Here is an 8,877-nt window from a genome sequence, read left to right as displayed (position 1 = left end):
TGGATAAGAACCTGGGTGGGTAGTGGGATGCTCTCTAGCTTGCCAGAGTTCCCACCAATCCCTATTGTTTTCATGCCTCCATTCCCATTTATTATTGCTCTGGGGCTATTCCTGGGCTCTGCTGGAATCCTAGTGGAGGTGAAAGCATTCTAGTAATGATGTTTCTGTCAAAACAGGAAATAAAAGCCCCAGAAATGTCTCTTGCCTCAAACTCTCTCTCATCTGGATCACAAAGTCAAAAACCTCTTTGTTTCAATTTTGCTATGTGGTCTTGGGCAGATGGGAAGACGCTGGTGGTGGTCAGGGCTGGGATTTGGAGTACAGCTGGCTGCATTCCTCTCCAGTCTCAGCGTTTGTCCCCACCTGTAAAAGCGGCATAGAAGCAGCTCCCATCTCCTAGGGCTATTGTGCACAATGTAGAAAGCAGTGAGCTGCTCATTCTAGGTGAGAGATTGAAATGCAAATAAGAGTTCAATCAATAGCTTTCGAGGACGATTGGGGTTGCAAAGTGACTTAGGATTCTGAGGGGGCTACAGCAATGACTTGGAAGGAGACAAAAAGAAATGCCTTAGGAGAGATAAAAGTTCTGTTACATCCCTCACCCGCCAGCACTCCCCCACTTCCCCTGGCAAAGAGCTCATGGCACACAGATTCCCGGTTGCCAAGCCCTGGGTTCGAGTCCTGCCTTGGGCAAGTCGTTACTTTGATGCTGTCTCCCCATCTGTCACGAAGACAGAAATGTCCAGATGAATTGAGAGAAAGGTATGTGAAAGCATGTTGGAAATCTGAAAAGTGATATACACCAGTTAGGAGTTTTCTGGTTTCTTTTCAAAGTTTTTCTCCTAAACTCTGTCCAAGGGCTTTTGGAGTTTATCAGGGCTAAGACCCTCCCCCTCGGTTTCGCAATTCGGCCCCTTCCCACACACCAAGCCCGCGCCGCGTCAGGAGTCTTTCACCCCCGCCAGCGAAGGCGGGGACTCGGGTGGTGTTGGCAGCCGGCGACGCGGGGCGAAGCGGCGGCGGGCCGCGCCTCCCAGTCCCGCATCCGGCGCGGTGGGTGTGCCCGCAGGGTGTGCACCCCGGGTCCTGGCCAAGCCCGCCGGCCAGAGGGCGCCTGGAGGCTGTGCGCGCCCCGGACGACGAGGGTGCGCCAAAGCGGGGTGCGCGCCCGGGACGCGGACCTGCACCCGGAGGCTGCGTGTTCCCCGAAGCCAGGGTGGGCGCCCCGCCGCGGGGCCCCAGGCACCGCGAGTCACCTACTGTCGTACTTCCGCAGCTCGCCAAGGTAAGGGTCTCTGCGCCCCCAGCCCCGGGCAGCGCGTCTGCTGGGGCATCCAGCACCCCGCCCTGCGCTACCAGGGGCTTGGCCCCCGCGCTCGGCCACTCTCCGCTGGTCCCCGCCGCCCGCCTCGCCCCCTCACAGCGCGGTGTCCCCGGCTCTCTTTGAGGCAGAGGCTGCGGCAGCCAGGGCCGAGCGGGTGCCCCCGCCCCGGAGCCTGGGGTCGGCGACAGCGCGGGAGGGGGCTGCGGGGCTGCAGAAGGGTGGGCGCCGCTCCCCTTCTAGCCCTGGGGAGGAAGGAGACCAGTGCTGGAAGGAGAGACCGCGTCGTCCTTGCGGCCCAGGTGGTGCAGCCCCTGCCCAGCTTTACCCAGCGGGGATGCAGCTTGCGTGCGGGACTGGGGGCTCCCTGCCGCTGGCTCCCGGGACTACCTGGGATCCTTCGCGTTGTCGCTCTTCTTTCGCAAAATCCAGCCCCTAGCACCTGACCTAACACTCCTTAGCCCCTGGCTGAGGTTTCCAGCCCTCCTGTGACCTTGGGTGAAGACTGGGGGTACCTGGGGGCTTAGTGCACTGGCTCTGGGGAGCACTTTGCCAAGCCTCCGGCGACTGGGCAAGCTCCTCTGCCTCTTACATCTCCTTTAGTGTCAAATCTTTGACCCCAGGTACCTCGTCCCTTCACACCGGCCTGTTACTTAGTATGGGAGTTGGGAAGTCAAACCCATGACCCCAACCACGAGCTCTGAACCTACTCTTGCCCTTGAACATCCTCCAGGGCTGCAAACCCCAGCATTCTTATTTTCCAAGCACCTTGGGTGCAGGCCAGTAAGGTAGGGAGGGAGTATTTTCCAAGAAAGAGAGAGAGGAGGAGACTTCTCCTCCCCAAGGATAATCCTCTGAGACTGGGGAAGAGTCCTGGATCCACCGAAAGGGTCAGGGAAGGGTCAGATGCAGCCACGGACCAGGTTGAAGTCTGGAGAGAAAGTATCTTGAATTAAGTGCAATTCCAAAGGACCTACCTGAGTAAATCAATTCTGGGTTCCTTAGAACCTCTCCAGACATGACACAGGAGAACATAGCTTTACACTTGGAACCCAAGCACAGTCCGCTTTTCCGTTGCCTTTTCAAGTCCAGCCTTCCTGCCTCACTGGACCATAATGTGTCTCAAGGACAGATTGTTGCAGGGAATGGCTCAGGGTCCAGGCCAGGCTTTGGTTCAGTCAACAGATACTCTGTGCCAGGCACTGGGCAAGGTAGAGAAATACAAAAGTAACAGAACTTGCACTTTGGCCTCAGGAGTTCACAGTCCAGTGGCCAAGACATGGATCAAATCACTCAATAAACATAGAATACTGCATGGTGCTGAGTTTAGTGTCCTGAGAACCTGTGATAGTGTCACTCCATCTGAAAACTGATAGGAGTTAACTAACTGAGGAGGGTGGAAAGAGGCCTGGAGGCAAAAGGAGCAGAAGAGTCAAGTGGAGGCACTGAAAACCTGTTTGCCAGGTGAGGACGAAGGGCCTAACTAGGCATGTCCCTTAGTTCTGCATTCCCATTGACTGAGCCAGTCAGCATCTTCCTTTCTTGGCCATAATAATGGGCTATTAAACACCCCTCCTCTGTCCCCACCCAGGTCACATGCAGGGAGAAAAAGAGAGACTGACAGCAGCATGCTGGACTCACCCTAAATGTGTGTGCTAAGTACCAGTACCTTGATCACACAGTCCATGTGCCCACTCATGGTGCCAAGAGCAGAAATTTTTTCCTTCACTTGTTCCCTGTTGTCCCATTCAGCTCACAACGGCCAAACCTCTGCTCAGTATTTAGAGAAATTCATGCAGTGAGTGGTAGCTCATCCATCCCAGACTTTTGCAGCTAGAAAGAACTCATTGTCCACAGTGTAAAATTCCTTACGGTGGTGGACACAGCATTTCCTCATCTGGGCCCTACCTACCTTTTTAGCCTCGCCTCTGGCTTCCACCACTTTCCCTGGTCTCTGGCAATGGGCAGCCCCCGCCGTGTTCTACTCACAATTACACTTCAGGCAGTTTGTGGAGCACATGTTGTCTTTGCACATACTGCCCTTGCCTAAAATACCTTCCACTCATTCACCCACTGAATTCATACATAGCCTTCAACTTCAACATTACAGTTTCCCTCCCAGAAGGCCTTTCCTCACCAGACAGAATCAAGCGCTGCCTCTTTTTTGTTTCCAAAGGCATGCCCTGGGCTTGGGATGTAGCTCAGTGGTAGAGTACTTGCCTAGCATGCATGAGACCCTGCGTTTAACCCGCCGAGCACCACCAAAAACCAATAACGAAACAATCCACCAAAAGTAGACTTCTGTCATGGTGAGTATCAACTGCACTGAGTAGCCTAAAAGCAGACCTCTCCTGTCATATTTGCCTAGCACAGAGCAGGACACATAGAAAGTGCCCAATAACAGTTTGTGGAATGGAAATTTTCTAGTATTTCTTAACTTTTATAATGGAGGAATGTTGCATATATCTTTAAGATGCTGCTGAAAGTATGAATACTCTCCTTCAAATGCACATAACTTAAAATATCTCGCATACAATATCATACAATTCACAGCCCATCCTCCATGGACCCAATTTCCATAACTTTAGACTGCAGTTTTTCAGGAAATAGAGGCTGATTGACGTGCAGTGACTGCCCAAGCACCCTGCCCTTGGTGGTCAGGAGAAGGACCCCAAGCTTTTAGTTACCAGTCGAGAGTTCCTTCTAGTTGTCTCTGCTTGTCTTAGCCAAGCAGCTTCTTTTCTTCCCTGGCACTTTGTGAAGGCCATGCTCTTGACTAGAAGATGTATATTTTGGTTTTGCTTCAGTTCAGGAGCAGCCTAAGGTGTGACAGGGAGAAAAATCTTATTACGGGCAGACTTGACAATTAGGAAGACAGATGGGCCATTCTTCTGGCCTATTTGCCACCCTGATCTGCAGTGTTATTACATCTGTTTTAGCTAGAGGAGGGTCACATGTGCTTCACAGTCATTTGGGGATGGGGGGCTGGATTGGGTTCTGCAGGCTAGGCAGGGAGATGTTCTGGACAGGACCATTATGGTTAGGGGACCAGCTAATAGCCTTGTCAAAGGCTTCCTCCCTGCAGGGCAGGGCTCTTGCTGGCTGTCACTGGGGTCTTGCCCGCCTACCTCACCATCCCTTTCTGCAAAAAAATACTTGCTTTAGGCTATTCCATTCTCATGGGCAGATCAGGATCTTCATTCATTCAGTAATTCACTCATTCATCAAAACCACATAGAACCTCTGGTCTCTGCCAGGTACTGTTCTGGCTTCAGTTCAGAAGGGTCCTGGAGTGTGTGCTAGTGCTGTCGCAGTTCTGCTCTGCAGGGGAAGATAGAGGTAACTTTACTGCTAATGTCTAAGGCAGTTGGCGGGGTGGGCATTTATGATTTCTGAATGCTGATGAAGTGCTCACTTTGAAAACTCTGATCTCAGGGCTGAGAAGGTAGGGATGGAGCTCAGTGGTAGAGCGCTTGCCTAGCATGCATGAGGCCCAGGTTCTATCCCCAGCACTGAAACATAAGAAACAAGACCCCTTTGATCTTACGCAGGTTCTGTCACCCAGGGGAGCCTCAGTTTTTCTCACTGAGTAGATCGATAACAATCCTCTCCCCCATCTCTGGGTGGTCATGCAGACACAATTACTGAAGGCCCACTCAACTGTGTGTGAGACAGGAGCAGTATAGCACAGTAATAATGTGCATGTGTGTCAAGCCGTGGCACATTTGGTCTTCACAACTATCCTCTAGATGTTTACTCTCATAATGCCTAGGGAGGAAAAGGAGGCTCAGAGACTTTGTGTGACTTTCCCAGAGTCATGAAGATTTGATTTTTTTTTTTTTTTTTTTTTTTTTTTTTTTTGGACTGGAGATTAACCCAGGGCACTTTACCACTGAGCTACATCCCCAGTCCTTTTTTTATTTTACTTTTTTTAAATTTTGAGACAGGATCTTGCTAAATTACTTAGGGCCTAGCTAAATTACTGAGTTGGCTTAGAACTTTCAGTCTTCCTGCACCAGCCCCCTGAGTTGCTGAGATTGCCTGCATGTGCCCTGGTACTCCACCATAAAACTGGGATTTGACAGAGCTTTCTGTCTCTGGAGTTCAGACTGTGAACCACATTGTGCTCTTCTTGTGGTAAGGTGTGTGGAAAGATGCACAGGCTTAGAGATCAGGGAATCCTGAGATTGGAGCTTGGGTCTACTGCTAACCAGCTGTGTGATTTACAGCTGGACCCTAACCTCTCTGTACCTCAGAATGCTAATCTTGCTGACCCAGGTTAGACTAAGAAACTTCTAATAGGCCTTTCTGTGAAAAGCTTCCGGTTTCTACAGATTGTATTTCAAAGTAGGATGAAAGAAAAGAGGGGCCCCCTTGCTAAAAATAGGCATGTCTCAGCTTCCAGGATAAAATAAATGCTGTCCCAAGATTTTAAGTAGATGGTTAATGTGCTGCTCAGGCAGTTATAGATTGGTGGGGTCTGAAGAAGCTGGCCGTGTGTTTCTTCTTCAGGGAAAGGAGTCTGCAGTATTCCCCCAAGGAACACCTCACTGCCTCTCCTGGGCCCTGAGCCCTGCCCCTCAAATAGCTTTCTGGGGACACAGACAATGTGGGAGAAAACACAAATCCCAATTCCCACCCCCTTCCCATTTCTTTCCCCAAAAGTAAATAAAACTTGTTGGCTGGATTTTTTTTTTTTTTTTTTTCCCATATGGCTGTGGCTTTTTCCCTTTTGTGCTAAAGGATTCTTTGTGTCTGCTGAGTTTCCTTCGGTATTTCTGGTTTGGGGCTCTGACGTCAAGTGACAAGAAGGCAGAGAAATACGGCATGGGGAGAATTTGCTCCATGCAAAGATAAAAGAGCAGCTTTTGGTGCCGATTCGCCTCCACAGTCTGGTTTCTGCCCGGCAGCCCAGCAAGGCTGGCTCTCAGTGAAATCGATTTCGATTTAGGTTTCCTTGCAGGGCACCAGGCCCGGGGCTGTGTGTTTCCAGGTGCCACGCTCACCGCTGTTCCTTCTCCCTCCCTTCCGCCTTGGAAAGCGAGCTATCCTACTCTTGGGGAATGGTCTGAAAGAGAATGTCAAGTTGGGTGGTGGCTGAACACACGGTATGGTGGGGTCTGTGTTTACGAGGGACAGTGTTGAGTGCGTGCGTGAGGGCATTTTTATCAGTATATTGGATTTTTTAAATTTTTATTTTTTAGTTGTAAATGGACATGCACCTTTTTTTTTATTTACTTATTTAAACGTGGTGCTGAGACTCGAACCCAGTGCCTCACACATGCTAGGCAAGTGCTCTATCACTGGGCCACAACCCCAGCCCCTGGAATTTTTTAAGATTGTTTCATGTGTCATTTGTGTGATTGTAAATAAGGCAATAATGAAAGGGCATCTCCTAACTGTCCCTCAATGAAAGGGGGAAGTGGAGGGGAGAAGAACTTCACCTTTTGCCCTGCAAGCCTGGGCAAATTATTCACATTAATTGAACTCCAGCCTCCTCATCTGTAAAATGGTGTGAATTATACTGACGAAGGGCTCTGCGGACACAGGAAACGGAGACCCCCTTAGGCTGGCTCTCAGGAAGGAAGAGGGAAGCCATCAAAGGCAGCACTGGCATCAAAGCCCAGGCCTGGAGGGAGGCCAGGCATCCTCAGGGCTGTGACCCTGCGGAGAGGGTTGAGTTCCAGGCCACTGCACCATTACAGCTGGTTGCTGGTCTTCACTCCATGGTGCCACTTTCCATGGCCAGTGGCTCCACTGCACACCGTCCATCTCAGCCCTTGCTGAGCTCATCACACAGACCTCTCCTTTGTTGAGGATCCTCTGGTCTGAGCTTGGCCCTCGAGATGCTGAGGCTTTCTCTCCAGGTCAGCTGTGGCAGGGATCAGGTGACCTGAGCATGGAATTCAGCCAACGTGGGACTCCCATCTGGTACCGGCAGTGGGGAGGGGCAGACAGAGGAGGCTCATCTCTGTGGAACTCAGGATTTGAGGCAAGCAAGGTGTGAGTGGACACTTTTCAGGAAGGAGATGAGGGTGAGCTGGAACTCAAATTTATGCCCAGTGCGAATGTTTGTTGAGTTAGAAAGGACCTAACAGACATTCTTAACTTGGGGTCAGAGCCCCACTGGATCCATGAATAGAATACAGAGGAATCTTTGAACTTGATTAAGAAAAAAAAGAATATCTTCATTTGCATTTTCTTTATTATCAATATAAACAACAAACCACAGTGTATTTGAGTACCTGTAACACTGTTGCCAATAGAAATCACAGATATTCATATTGCATTTTAACTACTACTGATGACTTGAAATATTTATGTCAATTGCAGCTTTGAAATTACAGTGGTTATCACACCTGGAACTTATTATTTTAATGGGTGTGTTAGTCAACTTTTCATTGATGTGACCAAAATACCTGACAAGAACAAAGTGGGGGAAGGAAAGTTTATTTTAGTTCAGAGTGTCAGAGATTCAGTCCCTAGTCAGCTGTGTCTGTTGCTCTGGGCCCAAGGTGAGGCAGCATATCATGGAGGAAGAATGTGTTAGGGGTAAGCTGCACGCCTGTAATCCCAGCAACTTGGGAGGCTGAGGCAGGAGGATCACAAGTTCAAACCAGCCTCAGCAACTTAGCAAGGCCCTAAGCAATTTAGCAAGACCCTTTCTCAAAATAAAAAATATGAAGGACTGGGGGTGTAGCTCAGAGGTAAGGTGCTCTGAGTTCAATCCCCAGTCCTAAAAAATAAAAAAATAGAAAAAAATCCAGTCAGCCAGCCAGCTGGGTGCAGTGGCAACTTGGGAGGCTGAGGCAGGAGGATTAAGAGTTCAAAGCCAGCTTCAGTAATCAGTGAGACCCTGTCTCAAAATAAAAAAGGACTGGGGATATGCTCAGTGGTTAAGTGCCCATGGGTTCAAACCCTGGTATAAAATAATAATAGTAATAGTAATAATAATAATAATAATAATAATAAAACATGTAATATTGCTAAAATATGCACTTTTTTGTGTGTGGTTGTGGAGCTGGGAATTGAACCCAGGGCCTTGTGCATGTGAGGCAAGCACTCTACCAACTAAGCTATATCCCCAGCCCTATAATATGAACTTTTTAAATTTTAATAATTACATTTCAGTGTTACTGGTTTTCTTTGTAGTCAAACTATGCATTTTATTTTATGGATTTTAAAACACTTTGAGAAAGGGCCCTTCATCTTCATTAGTCTGAGAAAGTGGTGAAGGCACAAAAATGGTTAAGACCCCTGGCAGGAGGTCAGTAAGCTTTATTTTCAAAGCCACCATACCAACCTTTTGTATCTATCTCTGTCTAATTAGTGGAAGACATTCTTGAGTAGTAGTTAAGGATCATTTGATAGTTGACAAATTTGCAAAGGCACAGGATTTGTGGTTTGGGTAGAAGGTTTTGATGTATATCCAGAGGTTCATTTACAAAATGCAGGCACACATGGGAAATTTGTTAGAAAATCCCTACCAGCCCACAAACCCAAGAATCCCTGTGCCTACCTCTTGGTCAGTCCCATGCCAACCAGTCCATTGCAAC

General features: G+C 49.0%; 1 protein-coding gene across 2 annotated transcripts in view; it reads left to right on the top strand.

Annotated features, from left to right (window-relative positions):
• Positions 1 to 1,042: 1,042 nt before the first annotated feature.
• Positions 1,043 to 8,877, top strand: part of KANK4 (KN motif and ankyrin repeat domains 4) — a 77,643-nt gene continuing 69,808 nt past the window's right edge. Inside the window, exon 1 of one of the 2 annotated variants that reach the window (XM_079103645.1) lies at positions 1,043 to 1,285. The gene's annotated coding sequence lies outside the window, so the exon portion shown is untranslated. Of the gene's footprint in view, positions 1,286 to 1,469; positions 3,631 to 8,877 lie in introns of those variants that run through there. The other variant, XM_079103649.1, reaches the window with a different exon arrangement.

Source organism: Sciurus vulgaris, assembly GCF_902686455.1.
Source record: "Sciurus vulgaris genome assembly, chromosome: 1".
NCBI classification, from domain to species: Eukaryota; Metazoa; Chordata; class Mammalia; order Rodentia; family Sciuridae; genus Sciurus; species Sciurus vulgaris.
This window is presented reverse-complemented; position numbering and strand designations above follow the sequence as displayed.